The sequence below is a fragment of the Emydura macquarii genome, unplaced genomic scaffold, assembly GCF_026122565.2.
Source record: "Emydura macquarii macquarii isolate MOO-44397 ecotype Brisbane River unplaced genomic scaffold, CSIRO-AGI_Emac_v2 contig_1253, whole genome shotgun sequence".
Taxonomy (NCBI): domain Eukaryota; kingdom Metazoa; phylum Chordata; order Testudines; family Chelidae; genus Emydura; species Emydura macquarii.
The window spans coordinates 84,212,137-84,237,244 of record NW_027131390.1 but is presented as its reverse complement, the minus strand read 5'-3'; the positions used below and the strand labels follow the sequence as shown (position 1 = coordinate 84,237,244).

General features: G+C 37.5%; 1 long non-coding RNA gene across 6 annotated transcripts in view; it reads right to left on the bottom strand.

The window, feature by feature from the left end:
- The window catches only part of LOC137154194 (uncharacterized), a 242,945-nt gene that overhangs the window by 65,732 nt on the left and 152,105 nt on the right, over positions 1-25,108 (bottom strand). For 5 of the 6 annotated variants that reach the window (XR_010920141.1, XR_010920139.1, XR_010920135.1 and 2 more), the window contains 4 exons: positions 24,654-24,800; positions 23,978-24,035; positions 23,217-23,321; positions 6,594-7,064 (listed from right to left, as the gene is read on the bottom strand). This is a non-coding gene — a long non-coding RNA (uncharacterized lncRNA). Of the gene's footprint in view, positions 1-6,593; positions 7,065-23,216; positions 23,322-23,977; positions 24,036-24,653; positions 24,801-25,108 lie in introns of those variants that run through there. The other variant, XR_010920136.1, reaches the window with a different exon arrangement.

Sequence of the window (25,108 nt, the reverse complement as noted above, 5' to 3'; positions counted from 1 at the left end):
CTTTGAGAACTCCTGGAAGACGGTGAGGTCCCAGAGACTGGAGAAGGGCAAACATGCTACCTATCTTTAAAGAGGGGAATAAGGAGGATCTGGGGAATTATAGATCGGTCAGCCTAACTTTGATAACCTAGAAAGATACCAGAACAAATTATTAAACAATCAGTTTGAAAGAACCTAAAGGATAGTGGGGTTATAAGGAATAGCCACCATGGATTTCTCAAGAACAAATCATGCCAGAACACCCTAATTTCCTTCTTTGACAGGATTACAAACTTGGTGGCTAGGAGGAAGCAGTAGACAAAATATAGCTATTTTAGTAAGGTGTTTGACACTGTCCCACATGATATTCTCATAAGCAAACTAGGGAAATGAGGTCTAGATGACATTACTATAAGGTGGATGCACATTACTATAAGGTTGAAAGATCATATTCAAAGAGTAGTTATCAACCTGCCAGGGAGTATCTATGGGGTCCTGCAAGGATCAGTGCTGGGTCTGGTATTATTTAATATTTTCATTAATAACTTGGATAATGGATTGGAGAGTATGTGTATAAAATTTTCAGATGACAGCAAGCTGGGAGGGGTTACAAGCACTATGGAACACAAGCTGAGAATTCAAAATGAGCTTTACAAATTGAAGAATTGCCTGGAATTAAACAAGATGAAATTTAATAAAGATAACTTCCATGTACTTCACTTAGAAAGGAAAAATCAAATGGACAACTACAAAATGGGGAATGACTGGTTAGATGGTAGCATTGCTGAAAAGGATCTGGAAGTTTTACAAATTGAATATGAACCAACAATGTAATACCGATGCGAGAAAAGCTAAACTCTCTGAGGTATATTAACAGGAGTGTCGTATGTAACACAAGGGAGGTAATTTGTCTCTCATTGGTTAGGCCTCAGCTGAAGTACTGTGTTCAGTTCTGGGTTCCATGCTTTAGGAAAGATGTGGATAAATTCAACAGAGTCCAGAGGAGAACAACAAAAATGATAAAATGTTTAGAAAACCTGACCATGAGGAAAGGTTAAAAAAAATGGCATATTTAGTCTTGAGAAAATAAGACTGAGATGGGACCTGATAATAGTCTTCAAATACGTTAAGAACTGTTATAAAGAGGCCTGTGATCTGTTGTTCTCCATGTCCACTGATGGTACAAGAACAGCCAGACTGGGTCAGACCAATAGTCTATCTAGCCCAGTAACCTGTCTCTGACAGTGACCAGTGTCAGATGGTTCAGAGGGAATGAACAAAGCAGGGCAATTTCAAGTGATCCACCTCTGGTCTTCCAGTCCCAACTTCTGGCAGCTGAAGGTTTAGGGAAACCCGGAGCACGGGGTTGCATCTCTGACCATCTTGGCTAATAGCCATTAGCCATTATAGCCATTATCCTCCATGAACTTATCTAATTCTTTTTTGAACCTTTGGTCTTCACAACATCCTCTGGCAACAATTTCCTGTGCGTTGTGTGATGAAGTACTTTCTTTTGTTTGTTTTCATCCTGTAGCCTATTAATTTTATTGGCAGGCCCCTGGTTCATGTGTTATGTGACAAGAAAAATAACATTTCACTATTCACTTTCTCCATACCCTTCAAGGTTTTATAAACCTCTCTCATATTACCCCTTAGTCATCTCTTTTCAGCCCCCGTCTTTTTAATCTTTCCTCGTATGGAAACTGTCCCAGACCCCTATGTGCCAGAGTCCCACAGGGATCGTGCCCTTGAATCACTCGAGATGCAGCCAGTCAGGACTCTAGTGCTTCGGCATCTGCCTCTCGGGTCTCCACACTCCAGTGCCGCAGCCTCCTGACTCTGACCCCACAGAGTTCAGCACTCCTGCTCCACCTGCAACTTCTCCTGTGGGGGGACCCCCCCTTGGATGGGTCCTGGGGAGTTCCTCCACGGTCAAAGGGCCATACACCCTGCCTTGCAGTCAGAAGCTACAGAGACAGCGCGAAAGTCAGAGGGGTTTATTAATTCTCAGGTTCACAGCGTAGAAATACTTTGCTTTCTATCAGCCTTAACTAAGAGCTACAGCAGCAACCGCCTGGAGAGCCCCATTTTCGGGGCGCCCTCCCTGACGGGCCCCCACGGGGACTGGCCTCTTTCCCCCAGCCTTGTCCTCTAGCCCCTCCCCAGTCCTTTCTCTCCTTCCCGGGCAAGGTGGTCACCCCTCTTGGTCACAACCTGTTGTAACTGGTTGGGCTAGGGCAGAGGGTCCTGGCTAGGTCTGCGAATGTGTGGCTGGGGAAAACCCATCCACCCTCTAGTGGTCACTGAAATGATCACATACCAGGATCCCATCACCAAAATCATGAGTAACACATAGGGGAAACTGAGGCACACACAGCACTCAGAAAAAACCCCAAGAATATCTCCACTTCATCACACCCTAATCATTTTTATTGCCCTTCTCTGCCCCTTTTCCAATTTTAATATAACTTTTTTTTCAGATGGGGTGACCTGTATTCAAAGTGTGAGTGTACCATGGATTATCATAATAGTGGTATTATGCTATTTACTGATTTATTAACTATTCCTTCCCTAATGCTTCCTAGCATTTTATTCACTTTTTTGACTGTTCTGCATACTGTTTTCAGGGAATTATCCAGAATGAGTCCAAGATCTAATTTAGACACATCATTTTGTATGCATAGTTGGGATTATTTCTTCCTGTTTGCACTTATCAACACGGAATTTCATCGGCCATTTTGTTGCCCAGGCACAAAATTTAGTGAGATCCATTTGTAACTCTTTAGTCAGCTGGGGACCTAATTATCTTGAGTAATTTTGTATCATTTGCAAATTTTGCTACATCACTGTTTATCCCTTTCTCCAGATTATTTATAAATATGTTGACCAGCACAAGTCCCAGTACAGATCCTTGGGGACCCCACTATTTCTCTCTCTCCAATGTGAAAACTGATAGTTTATTCCTACCTTTTGTCTTCTATCTTTTAACCATGGATTTATCCAGTTACTGACCCATAAGAGGATGTTCCCTGATCCCGTGACTGCTTGGTTTGCTTAAGGGCCTTTGGTGAGGGACAAGATAGGACAAGACAGGACATGAAGTAATAGGCTTAATCTACAACGAGAGAGATTTAGGTTAAATATTAGGAAACACTTTCTAACTATACGGTTAATTAAGCACTGGAATAAGCTTCCAAGAGAGGTTATGGAATACCCATCACTGGAAGTTTTTAAGAACAGGTTGGACAAATACCTGTCAGGAATGGACTAGGTTTATTTGGTCCTGCCTCAGTGCAGGGGGCTGGACTTGATGACTTCTTGAGGTTCCATCCATCCCTACATTTCTGTGATTCTATAGTTTATGAGATGCTAGAAACCTTGGTATATCCCTGAAGAAACAAAGATTTACACTCACTTTTTTTTACAATTGCATCGTGGACTAGCATAAAATCGTGCACAAAGAGTTCAAAGAAAGAATTGTTCTTCACAATATTAATGAGCTGTTTTGAATTTCCCGCATGTAGATTCTAAGTCCTTAGTAAAGGAGATGCAGTCATCCTAACTCCAGCCGGATGCAAGGAGAGAACTACATATTGTGCATGGTTTTTTGCTGATTACCATGTGGCAATGTACTTGTCCTGAGCCAAGCAGACACCAAAAAAGGCACATCTGCAGTAATCAAATATGTAGAGATAAAAAGCCTCAAGTGGTACATATGTGATGTAAGCTTTTCGCAAGGAATCCAAGGTGGATTCTATTTCAATATGTTACATTTTGTTTTGTTAATTCAGACAGATTTGAAAAATTGCATCATCTGTTTCAAATGTGAAAATACAAATCAGAATGTTGAACATGAAGAGTTGTATGTTCTTGCCCATACTGGTGCCCTTAAGAGTCACAAAGAGGACAATTTGAAGGTGCATCAATGCAACAGGAGCACTCTGAGACATTGTGAAGTAGACATAATACCTGCATGGATCTGCATGGACCTTAGCTATTGCTACAGCCTTCAAAAAGGCATAGCATGGCTTTTGCTCCAAGCCTGGCATAGAAGCAATATTGCTAGCTGGTATACCAGGATTGGGTGAAGAGGTGAGGCTACAGCACTTGAACTTTGGGTGAAATCCTGACTCTACTGAGGTCATTGTGAGTTGTGAGTTTTTGCCATTATCTTTACTGGGGCCAAGATTTAACCTTTTGTGTTTGTCTGAGTGCTATACTTGTGCCCCACTTCTGCACATGTCACAAAAGAAGGGAAGCTTCTTATGGCCTCTCTTTCCTCTTGGGCATCTGTGCAGGGTCAGCCACAATCTTTGACACAATTTTTCCCTTCCACTTGAATCATGACGTGAATCTTTATTTCTTTACTAAAACTCTTGCTGATGTCACGAGGAATTTTTAGTTCAGAAAGAATGCAGGATTGGGCCCCAAATTTAGAAGAGGTACTTAAAAGAATATGGGGGTGGGAAGAGAATGCCAAGTAACTAGAAATAAACAACACATTTTATTTTAATAATTAAATTAAAATGAATTCAAACAATGTAAAATATAGTTTATATCCTGCAATATATAGATTATGCAAAGACACAGGTGTGATTATTATTAGTCTGTCCATTAATTATTGGCAGCATCTTTGCAGTTAAATGATAGATGATAATTACTACCCTGCTCCCTAATTTGCCTTATTAAACCTCAACTTCAGTTTTAAACAATTAAAAACTGATTTATAAATTGTTCAATTAAATATTTTGTGCATTAATCACTGTTAAAAATAACTGATATCTAATTTGAACTACTGTGTAACATGCTAATGGTTTAATCCAGGGTTATAAAACTATTTTCAATGCACTCAAAGAATAAGCATGGTTGTGTTCATAAGTGTAACATTCAGCTTTAGTGACTAACAACTAGTTATCTTCAAATTCTAATGAACATTTATCATCTTTAAAATATATTCTTATTGAAGAATAACAACATTTAATGCAAACTATCTTAACTCAGTGAAGCTGCTTAATTGTAAAATCTTGCTTACATGCATATTTTAATTAACACAACCAAAGTGAGTAAATTTAGTTGCAGAGATATTCATTTAGGAATTATTATACTTAAAGACATTGAGACAGTAGATGTTTTAAACTCTCTGGTGTTGTTTACATGTGGGTTTTTTTGTTTTGATTTGTTTTGGGGTTGTTTGGTTTTTTTAACCATGCTTTGATTGGTTATAATACTACCAAAATTCACAGTACTTAATTTATCGAACCTTCTGATAGTGAATGAACAAAGGTAAAAATAACAGGCTAGTTATAAACTAGTACTATGATGATGACATTGTGAATTATTTAAAAAGGGCATATTCAATGTGACCATAGAGCCATCAATCATAATAGACATTGATGAGAAAAAGAGGTTTCAGTCACTTCCTATCTGCCATGAGAACAATTCTATCTCACAGGTAGCTATGAAGTGCCGGGTGACCTGATGTCACTTGCATTGTTGCTCTACCCTTTGAACGGAGAGAGTAGATTCTCTCAATATTAGAATCGAATGAGTAAATAAATTCTCAGTTCACTGCCACACTCCTTCAGAGTGCACACTTCAATTTGTCTAACAATAGAGAGGACAGAAAAGCAGAAATCTCTTAAAGCATGGATGAATTTTTTATGGAATGTTCAAATCCAGCTGCAAAGAATGGGGTTTTAAATGGTAGCAGCACTTCTTTTAGCAGTAGCCCCTAGAGACAAAATCTTCTAGAAATGTTTTGTGTTGAATTCAGTCCTTTCCAAGCACACATCTTTTGCTTTATGTTCCAATGAAACTCTGCTTTTACCAAATTGTTCCATTGTAGTGTCCACATTGATCTTTTGGATATAAAATGAAAACATTCCCTTTATCTTTAAAATACAGAGTAACAGTGAATCATCAGTTCCAAAGGCTTACATTCTGAAAATACCTAGTGAGAAACCTGTTTAAACTCTCCTTTAATATGAAGCAAATATTGCAAGTGAGAAGATGACTGTTGAGTAAGAAGCTCTTCCAAATTTTTAATTTGTGTTGGATTAATCTAGAATAGAAACTCTCACCACATGCCCACACATAATTATATTCTATATTTTCATTCAGATCGCATGTTTCATTATTGTTGCTTCCTCTAATTAGTTCAAGTTTTTCTTTAACTGCAAAAGAACAGAATAGGCGCAGAGCTCAAGCATTACAAAACCAATGAGACTAAAGTTCAGCTTCACCAGCACACTATAACATTAATTGTCTATAGTCTCCAAACCTTCTATGACACAGATCCATAGGCAGAAGTAACATGTCATTAAAGATGAGCACCCACATTGTAAAGAGAAAATGTTGCATATTGTGATATTGCAATATGATGCTTCCTTCATTCAACTTTGAATTCTATGTTTGCATTTACACTGAACCTGTGGTATGGTTCCGAGGGGGTTGCCCACTACTCATCTTTATTCACTCCTCCACTCCAACAATATACTCTGGAAGTCTATTCATCTCTACATAACCCCATGTACCACTCTGAAACTGTGCTTCACCACTTAATTGTTAATAACAGGTAAATCAAAGGTAAAAGAGAACTAATTAATTTTCCAGCTCACTTTTATTTTACTGTTACTGTTTTGAGAAAATATAACAAAACCCCATTAGTGTTAAGGTAAGACCATGAAACAACATAATATAATGCAAGAAAGACATTTAATAGTGTAGAAGAATGTTAAATTACTAATTAACTCCAAGTTACTGTATAAGAAAGCATAGTAATTTACAGGATTATTGCAATATGCAGCTTAGATTGCCACAAGGGTCAGCTAGGGAGCATTTCTTTCTATATTTTTTTCAGTGTAGTGGTTACAGTAAAATCCTTCTCACACTAAAATGTACTGTCCTTACCCACAGTTCATTGCTGCTAATTAGCAGCCGTTGAGATTTTTCTAGCAGTCATTTTTTTCTATGTTAAGCTGCCAAATGTTACCAACGGCTCAAGATTCTCCATGCACAAAATGTCCAGCTGCCCACCCTGCTCCAAAACGGTGCATCTTTCAACTGTTTCTTGTCAAGTTTAACACCTGTGCAAAGAAAACACTAATCAAAGGAGTTGTACTGCTTTTTGTTATATGAAGGCAGGTTAACAACAGTGTTCTGGTTTCTTTGGCTAAACTCATCACCTGATAGAGGACTAAGAAATTTCGATTTTTCCCTTTTATTCCAAATATACAATACACTGCTCAAACACACTATTACAGAGCTTTTAAAACTGGAATCTCTCCAATATATTTCCTGTTCAAAATCAAGTATTTCCACAGTCTATTTAAACTTTTATTTAAGCAAGAAAGCAAGGAGAGGCATCTTTTAGTTTTACCTAAATATATAAGAAAAATGCTATAACTTTGATTAATAATTGATTAAATAAACCATCCACACTTCAAAGACAGGAAGAAGAGCTGTTCCACAGAAAGGCTAGACTATCAAATAGCACTTTGTTGTCTTAAACATTGCTCAGATCTGCAGCATTACATAGCACATTGCACATTAAAGTTTGAGGTTATAAGTGACAGTTATAGTTTTATTTTTAAAGGAAAATGAAATTAGCTCTTTTTCTTCTTAATTAAATACTAGTAGGATTAAAACACTGAAAATTTTGAGATGATAACACAGTCTAATCATTTCCTCTCTGTTTCATTGGCTTTATGACTAATTTATGTTTAACCTTCTTGAGAATCTATGATCGGGATACTTTTTTTTTTTTTTAAATTCAAAGCAACTGTCACTGGTGTCCAATACCAGGGCAAAAGGGCTTGAACGCTTAAAAATGTTTTAAAATTGAAAGAGGCTATATGATGTTCCTCAACACCTGTTAACTACAATCAGAGAGTTCATTAAATGATTACTAATTGCTTTATCAAAATTAAACAGGAATGGAACAGTTCTCTTATCATTGCACCTGTTATGTAGTCATCATGGTTTAGAGTTTTGTGTAACTACTGTTTCATTTCAAAGAAGCTTCAATGCTTTGTATTGCAATAAATTTCCTAGGATTGCTTACGAGAAGAGGGGCCCAGCTCCCCAGTCTGTATTTTATCTGTTAGGATTCTTTTTACTTTTAGAACTTGGCTGAAATATTATAAAATAAGTGAATTCATTTGTGCTTCATTTGCACATGAAAAAGGATTGTAAAATTTACCTATGACATGAGTGTAAAATTCACTGTGCTGACAAGAATAAATCTATTCAGTCTATGATCAAAACTGTAGCCCAAGGGTAACACAGAACAAGTGTCAACCACATTTTGCTCTAAAGTGCCACAAAAATCCCCCCTAGGAATTCCAGTCATGATGTTCTAAATCTATATTTATATAAGGATTACAAAAACAATATGAAGGGCATATAAAAGGCAGAGAAACTAGATTTTCTGGACTGTTATTAGTTTAAGAACTATTTAGTTTAAATTTTTTGCTCCAAAATGTGACATCTGTAATATTATATTTCATAATAAAGTGCATTATTCAACACTTAAAGGTATCTTTTTCACCCAGCATGCAGGAATCTGCATCTAACTCCCATTAGTATTATTGATGTTGTGCATCTGTGTTGACATATGCGTCTCGATTAGATTTCACTTTTTTTGGTCTGACACCCTAAATGATTAAAATATATTACAGTGCATATTGAGCAGTATAATAGATGAAAAAGGTCTAACATTTAGATACACAGAATTTGTTCTGCAGAATGTAGGCCAAGCCTCCAATGCAGCAGGGCACTTAAGCACATGCTTAAATACATCCCTATAGGGCTAAGGATCTAAATGCTTTATTCCCCATTAAAGTCAATGGACATAAACATGTGCTGCAAACTAAGCCCTTACTTAGTGCTTTGCTAAACAGGGATGGACTTAAGCATGTCCTTACGTGCTTTGTTGAAAATCCTTAAATCCTCCTTCAGGTTTCTTAGACCTCACTCAGGTAAAACGCACATGTGGCAAAATCCTGAGGGATGCTAAAACACCACCAATGGAAGATGTCGGTGTTCAACACCCCTCAGTAGTCATCAGAAGGAACTGCAGGATTTGGCCCATGGTAAGAAAATAACTGCAGATGTTCAGCACCTTTCAGAGTCAGGCCAAATGTGAGCAATTAATTATTTTTTTAATCTATGCTTTATTTTAACCTTCCCACTCATTTCAATGGGAGTTCTGCCTGTTAATAACAGCATAAGAAGACAGAACATAAGAACAGCCATACTAGGTCAGATCAGTGGTCCATCTAGCCCAGTATACTGGCTTTCAATAGTGGCCAATGCCAGGTGCTTCAGAGGGAATGAACGGAACAGGTAATCATCAAGTGATCCATCCCCTGTCACCCATTCCCTGTTTCTGTCAAACAGAGGCTAGGGGCACTTCAGACCATGGTTTTGCATCCCTGTCCATCCTGGCTAATAGCCACTGATGGACCTATCCTCCATGAACTTATCTAGTTCTTTTTTGAACTCTGTTATAGTCTTGGCCTTCACAACATCCTCTGGCAAAGTTCCATAGGTTGACTGTGCATTATGTGACGAAGTACTTTCTTACATCTGTTTTGACCTGCTGCCTATTAATTTCATCTGGTGACCTCTGGTTCGTATGTTATATGAAGAAGTTAATAAGACTTCCTTATTCACTTTCTTCACATCATTCATGATTTTATAGACCTTTCTCTTATCCTCCCCCTAAGTCATCGCCTTTCCAACCAGAACAGTCCCAGTCTTATTAACCTCTTCTCATATGGAAGCTGTTCCATAGCCCTAATCATTTTTCTTGCCCTTTCTGGGCCTTTTCCAATTCCAATACATCTTTTCTGAGATGGGGCAACCAGATCTGCACACAGTATTCAAGATGTGGGCATGCCATGGATTTATATAGAAAAGTATGATTATTATCTATCCCTTTCCTAATGATTCCCAACATTCTGTTAGCTTTTTTGACTGCTGTTGCACATGGAGTAGATGTTTTCAGAGAACTATCCAGAATTACTTCAAGATCTCTTTCTTGAGTGGTAACAGCTAATTTAGACCCCATAATCTTTATATATAGTTGGGATTATATTTTCCAATGTGCATTACTTTGCATTAATACATTGAATTTCATCTGCCATTTAGTTGCCCAGTCACCCAGTTTTGTGATATCCCTTTGTAACTCTTTGTTGATTTTCCAGGTCATATATGGAAAAATGATAATATATGAAGAAGATTGTGAGATACAGAAATAGCAGCTCCTTTAAATTAATCATGTGAATACTTAATAAATCATTCTTTCAATAGCTACTTGGGAGAAAGCCACAAAAAGAAAGAGAAGCAGACAGAGAGTTAGGAAAATGTACTGGAAAAAAGCATGTTTTAGAATTGTAAGCATTATTTCTGTGCTTTAACAGGGTGTATAACTACACTTGGATAGACAGGAATACTACATTCTGTTTGTATGAGCCAGAAAGTATGTGGATGTAGCTGATAATCTTTGGTAGTTTTACCACAATAGAATATCTCCATTGTATCTACCAAGCAGAGATGGTAAACTGCAAGCTTTAGCCTCTTATTTCCACACTAGCATCAGTTTAATATTACTTGGAAATATTAAATCAAGCAAATAGTTACAGAGACCATGTGCATTCATGAGAGAGAGAGCACACTGATGCACAAACTACATATGTGGACTCAAACAGAAATGTATGATAAGAATAAGAAGATTGTTTGGCCTAATAAAATATTTAACATGTACCTTTCAGTAATAGGCAGTACCATATACCCACCACCATTTTTGCATTAAAAAAATTTAAATACATGAATATTATTTTCCTAGAAATTTGCAATTTACTTTAAAAAATGAGCTAAGTAATCTTAAAGCATCATATACAGCTGTTGTCACTATGCAGAGTAGGACTGAAAAATTGGGAAAACTGAATAATTTGAAGGTTTAAATATATTACAGAAGAAGCTTTTAGGATTCTGAATAATAACCTCAGCTGTTCAGATTTTCTTCAATAGAGTTGCAAATCTTTCTTCCTCTAAAACTAAAAACCCAGCTAAGGGTATTTTGTTTGAATTTACACCCCTACTGAGAGCTGCCACCTTCTAGAAGGCTTTTGACTGACAGCAGTGGTCCTTGGAATGGACCTCTCCCTGACACCTTCCCCAGCAGGATGCCATGCATCACTGGGCCTGCAGGACTTTTCCCTGCTGAGTAGGCCTAGCTTGTAGCTTCCCTCCCTTATTTGACCACTGACATGCTGAGCTGGAGCTAACTCAAGTAAGGATATAATAGTAAAGATACATCTTAAGTAAGGCACTGGGCCATAATTGAAGCGGCAGGGACGTCACTGTCAATCTATAACATTCTGTCTTCTTTGCAGCAAGCCTAATATAGATAACTCAAAAAATAATCATACTGATGCTGCATACTGTTACAAGTCAATTAGATCTAGTGATTCAAATCTATGCATTTTGTAAATAATCTCAAGAAGATGCCTAGGACCAGCATACTTATCTGCTTCTACACATTCAAAATTATTTTCCAGTTCACATATGGAAAAATGATAATGTATGAAGGAGAAGATTGTGAGACGCCAGAATTATTTTTATTAGTATTGTTATTCATAACATTCATCATTAATTTTAATATACAATTTTAATCTTCAATATTAAAAAAAAAAAATCAAGTTGTGGGTTCCCCGAAGGCAGTGACACTATTTGTATCCTTGTGAAACATCCTAAACTTTTATATAAGATGGTATGAATTCTACAAAATAAACTATTTAGCTGATTAATGTGGACCTGATTAAATACCGCCAGTCAAAATTAAATATTGTGGTGACGGAGGCCTATTCGGCCCCGCGGGTCTTGCACTCTCTTTGGCTACACCAGTGGTATGGCTGGATGGGAGTGGGGGGGGAGGGGGGCGCCTGGGCCCGCCCTCTACCCCGGGCCCCGACCCAGGGCCCTGCGAGGAGTAGCTTCAAACTGCTTAGTTCATGAGCTACTACCTTCCCTGGGTCGCTCGTCCACGGCCCCCCTGCTTGCAGTCCACTTCCTGGAATCGGAGAGGAGGGTTTTTCCCCCTTCCTCAACTTGAGTCTCTCTGTCCAGTTGTCTGAGCAACTGGGTCCTCCTTCAGGCCTTTGGGACTATGTCCCTCTGCCCTGCCTGGACGGGCTTCTCCCTAACTCCCGTACCTTGGTGTTGTGGTAGCAACAGTACTAGCTCCAAGCTCTGTAGCAGCTCTACTCTACTCCGCTCCGCTCCTTCGCCCAACTCCCTTTCAGCTGCCCCTGTCTGCCTGAAAGGGAGGCTTTTAACTGCTGTGACAAGCTCCTTAATTGGCTTCAGGTGACCTAATTGACCTGGAGTACCCTGACTGAATTACCCAGGGAACAAGGATTTGGTAAGCCTGGGACTTATATATATGCCTTCCAGCACCCTCCTATAGCCGTCAAGGCTGGCCCTGTCACAATACGCGTGATCAAGTGCTGAAAAATTAAATAAAAGAAACAACAACATTCAACACCTTATGAGTTATTTACTTTCTGTAGAAATACTTTAGACTTCATCATATATGCTATTAGTTCTTTGTCCTTTCAGGAGAAAAGGCAAAGTAAGCTTCATATTAGTCTTCAGTGAAACACACTGTAATCACACAGAGTACATGAAGAGAAAGTGTATATGTAATCACAATGGAATCATAATTATACATCCAGAATAAAAATAACCACTGGAATTATATGAAGAATATAACAACAATTATATCAAGCAACTTTCTAAAGTCATTACAGCCAATAGCTAGCTCTACCACACCACTGTATGAGTTTCCCTCTTTAGCAGTAGAGACCACTTGCAGTAGTGCCAAAAGGTATCTTCTATTTTGGATAGCAGTAGAGAAAAGGAAATTGGAAAGTAAGAGGAGTACTCCTGAGAAAACTCATACATTTTAAATACTGTAGCTGCATTTGAACATAGGCATAATACTTGTATTTTCTACATAAACACTGTTTTCAGACTACACTTAGAATTTAAAACTAGCCAATTCTTGTATTCTTTCACCTGGCTGGTTTCATTTAGTCAATTTTAAACTTCATATTTATTTTGAAATCTATTTGGGCACAAATACAACCATGAGAGCAAAATATTTTATTGCTGTACTAAAGAATAATTTGGGCAAAAGGGCGTGCACGTGGTATTCTTTGTGTATCCAAAACTCCAAGAGAAGTCAGTGCAAAGTTTGGGTGTATACATTATCTAGTCAAATATGTGATTTATGTCTTTGACAAAAAAATTAGTCAGATCAACGAGTACAATAAATTCTCAGCATCTAGTCTCTGTTTCATCAAGGTGTTTAAATATATTGCAGTTTATGGTGCTTAATGTTAGGTGTGTGCTTATGTACTTTGCTGAAGAGAACACAATTTACAATACATTGTTACATTGGAAGTATTTTAATATTTTATTTCAAAATGTGCATTGTTTGTTGAGAATCAATTTGTGAACTTAATTTTTAGTTTCATTACTCACTCAGTGAGGGTGAAATTCAACTTGATTATCACAAAGTCATCCAAGGCCCTCCAAATCACTTATGGCCCAGGACATGATGTGGCCATTTCTAAAACATGCATTTCTCCTACGGTAGCTGTGGAAGAATAGAATCCCTCCAAAAACTTAGCTCACTTCTTGTTAAAGTTCTTCAGATGATTATATATTAGTTATAATTTAGTGGTTGTAAATAAAAGACTAAAAATTGTTTAAAAAATTGTTAACAGTTAAAAATAAACTGCCTATGCATTGGAAAACTTGGAAATGGCCATTTAAAAGACCCTTATGATTTCTATAAATAATTACGGATAATATTAACATGTAAAAAATCATCTTATACATTTCACAAGCTAAACTGTGACCCACAATACGTATCCTGGACTCTTTCAACATCTCTAACATTAATGAGTGTATTCCAGAAAAGAAAAATGTTGCTAACTTACAGGTAAGGCTGCAACTAAATGCAACTCAGAGCAAGGCATACTATTACTGTCATCACTAAAACCCTTTAAGCATTAAAAACTATGGCAATCACAATTTCAAAATCACATAAACCATTCCGACACCAACCTTAATACAAAATTAACACTTTCCATTAAAACAGAAATATTCTCATGGACCACACTGAAAGGAAATACCATACCCAGTATTTACCAACCAGCAAGGCTGGCTGTCCAGCTAAAAAGAGGAACACACTGCACCCTTCTAAAGCTCTGCAGAGTAGCTAATCTCCAGGAGTTCTTAGAAGAATTAGGCCTCTGAGACACAATGTCTCCTGAACATCCTGCTGGTGTAGTACAACTCCACACCACCACATGCCTATGGCCAATAGGCACAATATGGCCCCAATACATTGGCCTCGATTGGATAGTCACAGCTATCATTACACATACAGCATACCTGTATCCCCAACTCTGCAATTCACTGCACTTGGATGCACTGCTGGTCACACAAAGCCCAATGAAGATAATGGGTTTCCTTGTGGGTGCAGAGTTCCAATGCCCAGATCCATGTGCAGGTGCTAGCCCTGGTTTTGAACATGATAAACAGAACTGCTCAAGAATATATGTCTTGTGAAAATAACACATCTCGTGAGAAAGTCTGGTTTCATAAGATTTCCATCAGGATCAAAGAGGTTGGGTCAGCAACAATACTTCAGGATATTTAAAGTGAACTGAATCTCTACACTCTTTGAGGTTTATGCATGATTAATAAACTGTGGAAGGTGAGGTGAACTGACAAGCTTTTGCCTCCTTCAAATAAGATTTCTCCATTTAGAAAGAACTCACAACCTCAAACCCTTCTTCTGAGCAAACTTTATAGCAGACTACAAAACTGCAAGACTGTTTTTTACATTTAATGATAAATCTGTTCTACTTTAAAAACACATTGTGAATTTCAAATCTCAGCTGCCAACTGGTATATTCTGGGTCCATTCCTTATAATTTGAGTGAGATTAGCACTATTATTCAATCTTTTTGACAAATGAATGTCTACACACTATTCAGTCCAATTATTTCTAGTAGAAATAAAATACTTCTTGGGTTACTTTATTTCAAAATTCTTGATCTTTACCTTTGATGATTATTGTTCTCAGTCTCTTTCATGAGTCCATCTTGCCTCTTGAAATCAAATTGTTATGATAATATTTTAAAGAAAAAATATCCCTAAATTACAATGTAATAATGACAAATGGTAACCAAATCTTTCCTTTGACTTTTTGCCCAAAGTCTGCCTACCAGATCCATTTGCATTTATCTTCCAAGAGAACTCATGGAAATTCTCATTCACAGTTTAGACAGTCTTTGTATCCATGTTAAATGACCTTTTGCCTGGATCTCAGTATAGTATTTAATACAGTGGACCATTGCATCTTGCTGGATCTATTAAAGGTCCTGATTAGAATCTTTAGTATCCCATTCAGGTTTGTTCTCCTTTTTGGCTCTGAATGTATTTTGTGCAACTGCAATATGCTCTCTCTTTCTGAAAGGATTTAAGTCTACTGTCACCATACTGTTTTTTTCTGACATGCCTCAGTGCTGCATCCTTCGTCTATTACATGCATGCATATGTGTGTCCTTGCTATCTTTGTGAAACAATTTGTCACCAAGTAGTTAGTTCAATCGTTATATTGATGATATTCATCTTCACTTCAGTACCATTAGTACTTATGCTCATTTTGGTGCTATCATAGTGATACTCAGTATCAGCACTGGATTCATTTCAGCTTAGCCTAGCTATCTTCATGAACTCCTGTTGGAATTTGCAATCGAAGACTGTCAAGTAAAATATTTTTCAGATTGTTGCTGAGATCATAGACCTCTCATTAGAAATTTTATTGACCTTATTAATTCTGGACTTAAATCAGAAATTCATTCTAATAACCTCAACATGATTATCACAAAGATTTATGGTCAAATTCTGATATTCTTATTCACTTTGAGTAGTACCTTTCTTTTGAGTAAGTTCATTGACTTCAATGGGACCACACAAGGCGTAAGAAAATACTCAACATAAATAAGGGTTCAGAAGATGGCCACTAAGAAATGGATTTCCAGCAAACTGTGATTTATATCAATTATATTGTTATGGCAAAGAAATGTATTAATGAAATGAATATGTGACGTGTAAGTCTCTATGAAACAATCAGACCATGGCAGGTGTACCTCACAATAATGGGTTAGCCCTAATGATCCATGCAAATCTCATGTTAGTAAATGATAATCAGCCTGAATTTCCCTTTGTTCAATTTTATTCCATTACTACTGATTATGCCCCCTTCTTCAACAATCCCTCCTCTGCTGGAGGAGTATTTGTACCTAATTATCATATGCTCTCTTTACAGTTGTTTGGACAAGACATATTAGTATATTTTAAAGATAATAACATTAGTTCTTTTCAACTTTTCTTACAAATCAGAATCTCTCTCTCTTTTCATTGCTTTAATTGTACATAATATTCAAGGCACAATCTTACAAGCATCATGTACCATGAAAAGAAAGATGGTCCATTTGGTTAGGACACTAAGTTGAGACACCTAAGCAGAATGCCTTGCTGTCCCCCATCTCATTTTTTTCTGTGTCTCAGTTCTTCCATTAGTAAAATGTAAATAATAATGCTTTCATGCTACACAGGGATGTTTAAGGAATGTCAGGTGCTCACACACTATGGTAGGTATATATAGAAAGAGATTATTACCTTCCTGATCAATTATATAATCTCTGAATCATATGCCGTTTCAAACCTCATTGGCATTTTTGCCAACATTTTAGACTATCAGTAGTGAAATATATAAATTATCTCTCCACAGCAAAAAAGTACGCATTTCAGACCTATTATATATCACTCTAATTGATGTACATGTGTTTCTCTGATTATTGTTAATGACAGCTGCACATTCACATTAGGAGAATACATATTTTTAAAATCTCCTTAAAACTTTAAACTATAATATCTTTTCTCTTTGTTTTACATTTTTTCCTCAACTATACAGTATATGTTCATTGTACTGCAGACTAACTTCTAGCCAAGTTTTCAACTGAAATTCTAACAATGCAAAATGCTGCAATGCTACTTCTGGCACTATTTTGTTTATTACACTGCTGACCTCAGGTTTAGCCCTTGCCTCTTTTCCTTTTTCTAACCAACATCTCTAGAAACAACACTGGTCTAATTTTCAGAGTAAGCCTCTAGGCCACACTCAAGCTCATAAGTAATCAGGGACCAGGTAGCTGCTACTCCTCCAAAATAGGCATAAATGCCAGTAAAGACATGAAGGACAGAAGAAATGGGTCATGGCTGGGCTATCCATCAGGAAACCACCTCAATAGGGGGCTCTTCGAAGCAGTGAACATGGCCTCCTGCTAATCATCCATGGCCTAGAAGGTGAAAGGAGGGCAACAGGAATGGTTCTCTGCCCTCACCAGAACTATCAGCGGGAGAAAGCCATGGTGGACTATGCAATGGAAGAATGCAGGAAGGGGCTCAGGTGCAAACAGATAGGCGAGGATTAGCTACCAGGGAGAAGATATTTGTTTGGACACCACCACTTACATATGGCCCTATTGAAAACCTGAGGAGCAAGACGAAGCTCTTTTTGGACTCCTGGGTTCAGAAGACTATATCCTGGCCTCTGGGAAGGCATAATATTTACCTCTCTAAATGGCTGCAGGTTTTTTTTTTATAGTGCGTATATAAATCAGAATAAAGGGCCTGATTTTCATGTACACTAAGGTCCCTTTACACAATTCTGGTAGTGTAAATGAGCCTTAATTTGGGTGTAAATTACATCTCTAAATGTAATGCAATTTACAAATATAATCCATGCCAGTTTGTAGTGTAAATAAGAATCAAGCCCACCTATGCTTAGTGGATTGATTTTATAGTTTACCCATGTGAATTTAGTCATCCCTTACTGGATGCTTTTTTTTATGTATATCGTGATCTAAGAAACTGGTAAGTGGTCCTTGCTAAACCAGTTACGAAGTCACTTGATGGGGATGTCCTTCCCAGATATCTGCCTGGTGGGTCTTGCCCACATGCTCAGGGTCTAACTGATCATCTTATCTGGGGCCGAGAATGAATTTTCAGCGACCCAGATTGTCAGCGACCCTGCTGGGTTTTCGTCTTCTTCTGCATCATGGGCACAGGTCACTTGAAGATTTAAATTAGTGTAAATGGTGAATTCTCTGTAAATTGAAGTCTTTAAACCAGCGGTTCTCAACCGGTGGTACTTCGCAGAAGGCTGGGTGGTATGCGAGCCGTACCGCGCCGCCGAATCCGCCGCCGGAAGTGCCCACCCACCCACCCCTGGGAAACCCTGCTGTCGAAAAGGGGCAAACGGCGGCAGGGTTTCGGTGGAGGGCATTGTTCCACCCATGTAACCCGCCGCCGCCGAAAGTCCTCCCCCGCCGTGAAACCCCGCCGCTGCCGAAAGTCCCCCCCCCCCCTTTTTCCCCGAGTGGTACTCGGGAAAAAAGGTTGAGAACCGCTGCTTTAAACTATGATTTGAGGACTTCAGTAACACAGCCAGAGATTAGGGGTCTATTATAGGAGTGGGTGAGTGAGATTCTGTGGCCTGCAATGTGCAGGAGACTAGATAATTATGATGGTCCTTTCTGACCTTAAAGCCTATGAGTCATCCACTGCTAACCTACAACTTTATTTGGGAAGGCTACAAATATGGAAAATCCAGAGTTGGGCCTAACCAGAGTTTTAGGACAGTATACCTGCTTGTTGGTCCAATATGAGACTGTAAATGGGCATGGCTTATGTACAATTAGCTGTCACCAAGGTGTGTGTGTGTGTATAAAACAACAGATCACCCTCCAATCCATGCTGACAGAGCAAGTAGCGAATCCCACCTCTGAGCCTGATTTTTTATCTTTCTTACACTGATTTTACACTGGAGTAGCTCTACTGAAGCTGTTCTCACAAGATTTCCAACCCAACCAAAGTTTGAATAAACCTATTTGGCTTGAATAAACAACAAAACTTTTCAAAGTTTGGTTGAATCTTTGAAACTCTGCAGGTTCACCTAACACTTAAATAGGAGATCAAAATGGTTCATTGTTAACGCAGAGCCAAATCCTGTGTACTTTACTCATTCAAATAACCCCACTGCTGTCATGGGGCTGCTCTTGACTAAATTGTGTAGGATTTTGCTCTCACCTTAAGCTCCATTAATGCCCCACTACAATCACACAAATTTTAATAAATAATAAACAAGCACACAAATCTTTGACTTTACAAAAAGCAGCTAAATTTACCAAAAAAAAAAATTTTTTTTTCGAAGGGATGACCATAACATCTCTGGTTTTTGGGTTTTTTTAATGTGGTCCTTTTCTCACCCCACCATAGAAAAGACAAAATGTAAAGTCTAATCTAGCAGATCTTACTTAGGAAAAAATTCCATTTGTTTCTTTGAAAGTTTTGCTTAAGTAATTACTGCAGGATTGGGCTCTGCATTTTATTTTTTTTATGCAGAGTATCAGATTCCTGACCCCTGCCTTTTTCTCCATATGTCATGCTGGGTGATACTTTTGGCTGTAGATGTATGAAGGGAGCACTTTGACAGTTCCATTTCAAACTTTATTTTATTTTTATTTTTAAAAACTTGGAAAGCATTTTCCCTGTGGGGAAATGGAATAACTGGCAACTATGAAAAAGTGTGGAGTTGAACGGAGGATGACTGGTGCCTAAATAAAAATCCTTACATCTAGCAAAACCCTTCCGTTTATCAATAAAGCTTCTGGCTGGCAAGTATCCACACCTTTTGTGGCAATTATATTTTTGAAAAAAAAATTAGGCATATCTTCTCTTGTTATATAAAGTCTAAAGGTCCAAAATCTTAGCCATTTACACAAGCACATAAGGCCAAGAGAACCAGGAATATAACAATATCATTGCACAGGCAGCCCAAACTGTGGTGAACTTGTATCTCAATGGTGGGTCTTCCCAACACACCATAAAACAGAAGAGAAGAGAGTGTGTGTTGGAAGCCCAGGATCACACACAGAGCAAATCTATAGGAGCCAAACTCCAGGTTGGAGTCCTAGCAGCATTCAGTACCTTGAAGTAGCCAGCTGCAGACTGGCTATTAAGGTTATAAAGACCCGAAATACATGTGGCTAGTGATTTATTCCTTCAGCCTCATTACGCATCAGTGCAGTTTTTTCAGCGAAAACCCTTTTCATTCTGGCTGCCTTCCTTTTTCATGGCTAGGTCATCAGACTATAGGATTTCCTGCTGCATAATTTCTTATACATTGGAAAAGAAAAAAGCCCACTCCCCCTGCTATGTCTCTGTGTGTCTCAGCTGCACACATACATGCGGAACATTGAGCCGTCCTCTTAAGTATTATGGCATGGAGAAAATCACATTGTGCTTTAACCTATCAACAAAGGAGCAAAGCAATTACAGAGCTAAACAGAGTCCAGGAAGACCCAATAAAGAGAAATCCAAGAAAATTTGGTGAAAATTCTTAAGGGGCTTTCCAATGTTTAATCATGCTTCAGGCCTAAATTAATAGTCTGATTCTAATTCAAAAGACTGAACCACAAAGGTACATCTTTAGGGTATTTTTAATAACCAGAGTACTACACTCTGTGAATTAGCAGCTGGTCTGACTGGTATTTTACTTCTTCTTTGCTTACTCAAGTAAAGCAGTTAATATTAGTATAATCATCAAACTAACATTAGTCAGACAAAGGGACAGATTTCTTTAATGTAGTAATGCAGAAAAAAATTAAACTAAGATTTTAAAAAATCCTTTGTGTATTACTTTATATCATTTTCCTTGTGTAGTTTCAGTTCACAGAAAAATCTTTGTTATATTCAATGATTTTATATAACAAACAACAGCTTAAATGGTACATAAATACATGAAACATGGTAGTGCAGTGCAATACTGCATAGGAAAAAGGAGGAAATCATAGAGCCTATAATCTAACACAAACATTATGCATGAAAAATGTTTAGATAAATAAATCTGTGCCTTTAAAATCTAAGTGATGCGAGGCAGACTTTTATTTTATTTCTAAAAACTGAATGAAACTGCTGGTTATTTATAAAGAATTATTGTTTTCTTGCTTAGACCTCAATTATTTTTAAGTTTTGCACTCTGATTTGATGTCTGTGCCCTAGCAACTATTTCTTGAGAGTGAACCATCCTTAAAAAGAATGTTTGTATCAGGTATTGCTCTCAGCTTTAAATGGATTTCCTTTAATACACTTTGAGTTCACTTTTCAAAGTTTTAGCAGTAACTAATTTTCCTTTTAAAAATAGTTTTGGAGCAGAAATGAGAAAACATTAAAATACTGTAATGCAAAGAATGTTCTCTGCAACTATGTGACCTGTTGTTAATATAGCCCTGCAATTGAAAAACTGACCTCGGCCTCCAGGAATGACCTTATACAGTAAGGGTGGTTAGCATCCACTGCTCCCATTAACTTCATTGTGCCACACTTCTGAAACACTCATGTACTCATTGCTGAACAATTCTAGCCTTCTGGCTGCATTCACTGATAAACAGCCCCAGACTGTGCTGCATATGTTCCCATTTTATATCATGCCTAACATAAAGGTCCAACAATATTACAGTGTAGAAAGCACTGAGCCAACTGGCCTGCAAAATTAAATAAAGTCAACATTATACACACTGATCTATGAAGGTCCTCCAATAACTTTGAAGGAACATTCCAAATCATGTCGTTATTTTGGATATCAACATTTCACTTTTAGTTTATATATAATATGCAGAACAATCACAGGATTACAGCTAAAACTTGATATTGCACTAAATTATATAACCCTTAGCACTGTTAAATCATTACCCAAGGTATATGAAAAAACTGTGAGACATTTGATTAACAAATGTTTACCTATGCTTAACTGACAGGCCAAATCAAGTCTTTCGATTACCTCACTCATCAACACACACACACATATATGTATATATATATATACACATTGAAAAAAAATCAAGAAACTTGTGAAAATTTTATATTATGGAATCCTAGGAAGAAACCACAGTGGGGGAAAGGACATATATATATACATATACATATGTATATATATTATATAAACAGGTAGCAAGTTATATATTCTTCTTTTCAACCCAATATATGAAACGTATGGCTAACTATGAAGTATTTGTATATAAGTTATACATATTTTTGAACAGCCACAGAAATGCAAGACTACACAGATGACAGAACATGCCAGGCGACACAATGCCTGGCTATAACTGAGAGTTGTTTATGTTGCATTAGTTAACACAGGCCCCATGCTCCAATCCTACAAGTTATTTCATACAGGCAGATTCCTACATTACATGGAGCCTCACTCCATTCAGTGCCCCAATAGGGCCGTTCATTTCAGTGAGGCTCCTTGTGCTTGGGGGAGTCTGACCACGCGCAACATCTTGCAGGATTGGAGCCATAGTTTGGCTGATGCACGGTGTTGTTTTTATTGAGCCCAGAGATGGACAATAGGCACATATCATAAATGAGGGGGAAAAACTAAAAGGAAAGGAAGGGTTTGTATGATCTGAAAATAATCCCTATTACTTGTATTTTCATAGAAAGTTTGCTTTTCATTATCTTGTGCATATGTATTTTTATATTGTTTATATTACTGTCTGTTTGAAAATTCAATAAAATATTTGCACTAAAAAGGAAAAAGTCCACAGATCCTTTAAAGCTGCTCTGCATAGCCAGATCCCACCGCTCGTGTGGAGTTTCACTGATTTCATTGTGGCTTCATGCAGATGTAGGGATCCACTTGCACAAAGCAGACTGCATAATCGTGGCCTTGGTCTTGCACCAGTAGTTTCCTTAGAAGAGGATCTTGTGTATGAAATAGTTATTATAAGAAGGTCATTTATTATTTGTAGTAATGGTAGCATAAGTAAGAAACTGTTAATAAAAGTGCATCTATCATTGATTTCAGAGGAGTTTTAAAGCACCGTCTCATGCCAGAGGTAATTTTTGAATGGAAAACTTTATAATGACCCTGTACAGTGTACAACCATTGTGTTTAGTGAATTAAGACAATGTAACGTGACAGAAAAGGATGTACAGTGATATAATGTATGTATAACGAAGTATATGTATAATGATGTATAATGATGAGGTAACATTTTTAGTATCTTCAAGGATTAACATACCAGTAAACCTACAGGTTCTATCAGTGTTTAGTCTTAGTATAGTCCCATGATCATCATTTTACTGATTCTCTCTGATGTGACCATCTGTTTCTACAGGGGCTCTTTCTGAAAAGAAAAACAAAAAAGATCTGAATATTGAAGATGTATGGCCCTATCCAACAGTCCTTGCGAATCCTGAACTCCAACTGAAGGAATCCCTTGAGGATTATTTATTACTCTGCTATTATGGCTATTTTTGAGAGAGATTTTTTATTCCAAAAGCTCTCAAAAGACACTTCTTGGCAACACAATGTCATAACTACCTTCAGTAAATGAAGTATGTTAAATCTACATTATATACCAGGATTATAATGGAAAACATTTTATGGAAAAATAGTGCAATCTCATCTAGATAAGAACCAGCTGAACACCAGCTGAACCAAATTTGAATTTTTTTTTTGACATTTTCAACCAATATCTGGAGGAAACACTGTGGATCAGGTCTGGGAAGCTATGGAATAAAGGAAGATTGGGTTTGGAAGAAGTGGGATAACAATCTGGGGTTATGCTGGGATGATGAAAAGAGACTGACTCAGAAAAAAGAAGAATTTCAGAAAAGAACTCAAGGACTGCATCACTGCAATAAGCCAGAGAGAGGAGGAGGAAGGAACATTCAGACCAAACTTGTAAAACCTTCTGAGATTCATCCAGCACTACTCCTCAATAACATCAAGCTACATTTAAAAGTCCTTATCTCTTTATCCCGTGTATGCCACACTTACCTGATAACAATGCATGCACAAGGGTTGAACTGATGAGAACCCAGCAGAGGCATTTTTCCTATTTAAAATAAATTATTAATTTTAGGGTACACATGGAAGTAGTAAAATATGGGCAGAGGCACTTAGTCAACAGTTCACCATCTGAGCCCTAGTAAATCGAACATTCATTCTCAGAATGGTTTAATTAGATAGAAAAGGCTATTTTGTGTCAAAACATCACTATGAAAATAGGAAATAAAAGAATTAAATATCGTGCTACAGGGCATGAGCTGATTATTGCATATACCTGGAAAGCATTTTCTTTCCCTCCTTGTCATCTACCATAGATAGTATTGCACAACTAATAGGTGCATTACGGTGGTAAAAGCTTTATGGTGCTAAGAAGTATCAGTTACTGGCTACTGCTGGAGGCAGGATTCAGGGCTAGATGGACCTATAGTCTGATCCAGTATGGCAAATCCTGTGTTTTCATGTAATATTTGAAGACAATATCATTTAGGATGTTTGTTCCATTATTCAAATGTACAATCACTATACGGAGAGAAAACAACAAGTGCGGTATGGAGCAGAGATAGAAAGCCACCAGTACAATAAATAGAAAATAGACTAACAGTTTGGTTTGGGAATTTAACAACTGGAAACTGAACATGTATAAAATGATGTAGTGTTTACTCACTGTGCATGGTATTTCCATATCCAGTTATGGTGAAATGCCTCGTGCTAATGTTTGTACTGCACAAACTAAGAGGTTTGGGAGTCTGATTGTTATTATACAAAGAGAAACTAAGTCAATTTAATCTTCTAAGAGTCTTCAGTTTGATTTCTAAAGGCAAAATAAAGGAAAGATTTATTATTTGTGAAATTCTTGAGATTAAGTCATAGAGGAAAGTAAAACACCCACTACGTCCTACAGTGAATATATTCTGTAGTTGTGAGGACAGTGTTACCTAGCACCACTAAATATGTCTTCAGGGTATATAAAAGCAGGCAAATCAGGTACAGAATACTATGGGCCTGATTCTCTGCTCTCTTCCACCTTGTGCAGTCACTTACACTTGTGTAGAATGAATGTAAAAAACCTAGCAAAGCAGAATAGTAACATTTTGTACCCACTTTCAATGGAGGCAAATA